Source organism: Hippocampus comes, unplaced genomic scaffold, assembly GCF_001891065.2.
Source record: "Hippocampus comes isolate QL1 unplaced genomic scaffold, H_comes_QL1_v1.1 scaffold98, whole genome shotgun sequence".
Taxonomy (NCBI): Eukaryota; Metazoa; Chordata; class Actinopteri; order Syngnathiformes; family Syngnathidae; genus Hippocampus; species Hippocampus comes.
The window spans coordinates 153,711-158,250 of NW_017804832.1; the positions used below are offsets into that span (position 1 = coordinate 153,711).

The 4,540-nt window shown below is 43.9% G+C and overlaps 1 long non-coding RNA gene across 1 annotated transcript in view; it reads right to left on the reverse strand.

Moving 5' to 3' along the window:
* Positions 1 to 1,799: 1,799 nt before the first annotated feature.
* LOC109515079 (uncharacterized) overlaps positions 1,800 to 4,540 on the reverse strand; it is a 10,832-nt gene continuing 8,091 nt past the window's right edge. Inside the window, exon 3 of the long non-coding RNA XR_002168103.1 lies at positions 1,800 to 1,904. This is a non-coding gene — a long non-coding RNA (uncharacterized LOC109515079). The remainder of the gene's footprint in view (positions 1,905 to 4,540) is intronic.

The window sequence follows — 4,540 nt, forward strand, 5'->3', positions numbered from 1 at the left end:
AATATGTACAGTATATATGTGTGTGTGTGTGTGTGTGTGTGTGTGTGTGTGGGGGTGTGTGTGTTTGTGTGTGTGTGTGTGTGTGTGAGACAGCAACACTGACTCACGCTACACACTTGCAGAGTGACAATCAGCTCATACGCTTCAAGTACGAGCATGCATGTAAAAAAACTCAAGCGTCTAATCACTAGCCGTGACGCTGGATGACTTGCAAGTAGTTCTCAGTTCAAATGATCGTTTTCCCCTAGGAAACAATGTCAAGTTAATAGAATTGAATTAAGTCGGCTCAGTCCCATGGAGACCCAAACACAGTTTGACTTTTAATGCATTTTGGCCTCATTCTGCTTCATTTACTTGTCAAAGTAAAGTTCCAAAAGTGTATTTTCGCTCCCACTTGGCACCCACCAGGCCGATCGCTTGCCTCACTGATATTCACACTCTTCCAATTATCAATACACACAGCTGACGACGAGCTAATTAACACCCCTCTCACCAAAGAAATCGTCTCCTTGCAGGAGTGAGAAGGTCACCAGCTGCTGAATCAGTGCGTGCGTGTTGCGCGCGTGTGCCTCCGAGAGCCGCCGCGATTGGCCCAGTTCTATCACTCCGCTCGCATTTTCATCTCCTCTTGTACAAGGAAGAAATTGATGAAGGTTCACAGAGGTCTGTCATGTGCGAGCGACGTTATGATGCCGCAGGTCGATAAGGTGGCCAAAGGGAATTTCGCTCATGAGAGGATGGAGAAGTGGAGATGTGTGTTCATGCGTGAGTAGTGGTGCAGCTGCAGTAATAAAGATGGATGAGCTCATCTGCTGCAGCCATGATTAGGGCCTGTAAGTGGCACGCGTGTGAGTCTGTGTGTGTGAGTGTGTGTCTGTGTGTGCGTGTGTGTGTGGACTTCTCTCGTCACAAATAAAATGTTCATCCAAAAATTTAATTAGCCGTCTAACCCATTTGTCAAATGCATTCAGGGTTTTTCCTGGCCCAAATTGTGGTGGCGGTGGTACCGTTTGTCCCCAGTTTTTGTCTGACATATTTACATGCGCAGTGTTTGTTACCTCAACTTCAGAGTTACCCAACGTATACATTTAGGTTTTTTTAAAAATATGAGCTTGCAGGGTGAATTTGAGTTATGAGTGTTATCGTGCTACAGTGGCAGCAAACTTCAGAACAAGAAGCGATTTGGCAAAAAACGAGGCCAAGTGCATGCTTCAAGCACTCGACTGCTGCTCCCGCTTGGAGGTGACTTTAAAACTAAACATAAAACAAAGAGAATGACACATTGTGTATCTCACCAAAATGCATTAACTTTGATTGACGAAAGTCTGCTCGGTTCATGTTAATACACAATGCAAAAGGTCATAAACAGGCCCACGAAATTAGTAAGGGGTTGCGGTAATTATAATGGAAAATTTAAAAACAAATGGCAGCAAGACTGAGTCATTTTGAAGGCACATATTCTTTATCCTTTGAAAAAAAATCGGCTAATATTAATGCAGCTTAGTTGAGAGTCTTCTGTTTCATATCAAATCTATGCGTAAAATAGAATGTCAATGTATTACACTGCTCCCTGGTGACCATGACTATAATGAGCAAAACAATGCACAAACGGTTTAATTCTTGAAATCACATGAGTCAAACACATCACTTTATGTGGCCCGCGAAGGCAAATCAAGCATGTCAGCTTCCATGATGCTTGCTAAAATTTACACTAAAGTTTTTTATTCGTTAATAAGAGATATTGTAAGCATTTTCTTGTTACCAAACCCTTCATTACAGTCATTTAAAGAATTAATCAAATATTCTTCTTGACTCTTTTATATGGTTTCACAGTCATAACGGCCCCCCCAAGGGAAATAGTAACTTCAATGTGGCCCACAACAAAAATGAGTTTGATACCCCTGCTTTAAATCCTATACCGTATGTCATAAAGTGCATTATTGTAGAGAGTTATTTTTATTGTTTTATGAAAACATATTATAATTTGTTGTTGTTTCTTTGGGTGGTTGGCAGGGGTGCTAGAACGGATTAATGGCATTTACATTCATTTCAATGAGGCATGACGATTTGAGATTCCAAAAAAATGTTAGCTTCATTGAAGACGACATCCACAGTTGTGAATATGTGAATGATTGTTTGTTTTTTTGCACCTTGTGATTGGTTAGCTAACACTCCAGAATATACCTCGCCTCTCACCGAAAGTCAGCTGGGCTAGGCTGCAGCTCAACCGTAACCCTAATGAGGACACTCCATAGAAACGGACGGAAACATAATTCCGATAAATATTAACATTCTTGAAATGTTCGGCATCTATGCAACATTTATGCTAAGCAGCATCTTAAGCAATTAGTCCGAGGAGTCACTTCGAGTTTTTCCTTAGCGACCGTTGCCATCGTACTTGCTGCTCACGTAAGCGCTCCATTGTGTATCTTCTGAACTTGTCAAATACCCGTGAAGGTTAACTTTCAACGCGTGTCTCAATTCAAAGCTGGAACATCGCGTATCTAAGGCACCTGAATAGACCCAATGGGCTTTTGCAGCAAGCATTATACGAGACAGAGCTGCACGGTTTGGTCCTCGAGGGATGACAGGCGACGTGAATGCTGATTTCATGCTTCTCTCATGCATGTCCCTTATGAAATTGTACTGTCACAACAACAAACTTGATTTGCGCAGTTCGACAATTCTTTAGGTACATGTTGTAATGAGATCCAGCCATTCCGGCTGACTTTTGGAGAGAGAGTGAGAGAGAGACAGAGAGAGAGACAGAGAGACAGAGAGCGCAAGAGAGAGACATGGCTCTATATACACTACTCACAAAAATGTTGGGATATTGGGAATGATGCCAGCCGCATATCTGATTACTGGCAAGGCAAAGGTGTGAATGGCCTGGATCTTATTCTTGCCGTTCTCCTAACTAATCAGGATCTGCCTCAGCCTCCTGAGCTATTTGGCCGTGGACACCCTCTGTAGACACACAGACACAGACAAACACAAACACACACACACACACACACACACACACACACACACACACACACACACACACACACACACACACACACACACACACACACACACACCTGTATATGCACAGAATGAGGAAAAGACATGTTGTGATACTAGTGTGGTCTCAGGATTAATCTGCATTATTCTTCTTTTCCTAACATTATGACCAGTGCCTTGACAAAGTCAATAAAACTCAATTTTGATTGACACTCATCAGAGCGGAATTCATTTGACAATATGTTCATTATGAGCGGCCCGTGGTGGTCGACTGGTTAGCATGTCGACCTCACAGTGCAGAGGTGCAGGGTTCGATTTCAGCTTTGGCCTCTCTGTGGGGAGTTTGCATGTTGTCCCCATGCCTGCGTGGGTTTTCTCCGGGTACTCCGGTTTCCTCCCACATTCCAAAAACATGCATGACTGAGTTAATGGAACACTCTAAATTGTCCCAAGGTGTGAGTGTGAGCCTGGATGGTTATTCGTCTCTGTGTGCCCTGCGATTGGCTGACTACCAGTTCAGGGTGTCCCCAGCCTACTGCCCGAAGACAGCTGGGATAGGCTCCAGCATCCCCCGCAACCCTTGTGAGGATGAAGCGGATCAGAGCTAAGTGCGCCGCATCCCAATAAATGAATCGCTGACATTGAATATTTGCATGACATTGACTAAATGAATGCTTTATCCAGCTTTGATAAATGAGCAAATACTCTTCCAAACATGCACGTGAATCCCTATCGATGGTTGATTCCAGTCATGCGAGTTTTAAAATCAGACATTTGTGATCGGTTTGCCATTTTTGCACCACTGAAGTAAACAAATGGAAAGAGATGACAAAGCCACTCTAATCCCCGCTGCGCCCGTCTCCCCAGCTGCCTGTCGAATCTATTAGCCAGCGCTTTCATGCGGCTAACCGCATCGTCTTGATGTCAGAAGGGACCGCTTCAAACGACCCTCGGCTGCAAACAATCGCATGTCCAAAAGGTCACCTGTGAATCTTGCGTTAGTGAGTGCCTCCGCGTATGTACGCTTCCAATGTGCAACATACACGAGCTCTTGGTTCACATAAGGGTTCTGTCTGGCGTCCCACTATCAGCACTCAACAGCCAACTTCTGACAGGACTGGGCTGCAGCGAGTCACCCATTTGATCCACCGTTGCACTTTATGCTGGTGTTTATGGCTGAAGAGTATTTCACGAGGTGTACTGCAATAAAGGGGATAGGGGAAAAAAACAGGCTATAAATCTTGCAAATGGTAGCTTCAAGTGAACTCACTTTGACTTGAACATAAATTGTTGGCATCAGAGAATGCTCGGGGACGTTTTTAGGTTGGGTATGAGTGTCAAAACAAATGTCATTAGTAAGTTAATAGGTTGTGGTTAGCGGCTCGATCCTAAAAAATCAATAATATGGATACCGAAGTCGGGGCTGATATTGATCAATACGAGTGTGCTGAGATCACTAAAGCGGTTTCGGTTTCTCTCCTGTCTGCACTGCTGCAGTTTGATCAAATACAAGATTTGAACTTCAGGCTCTCCC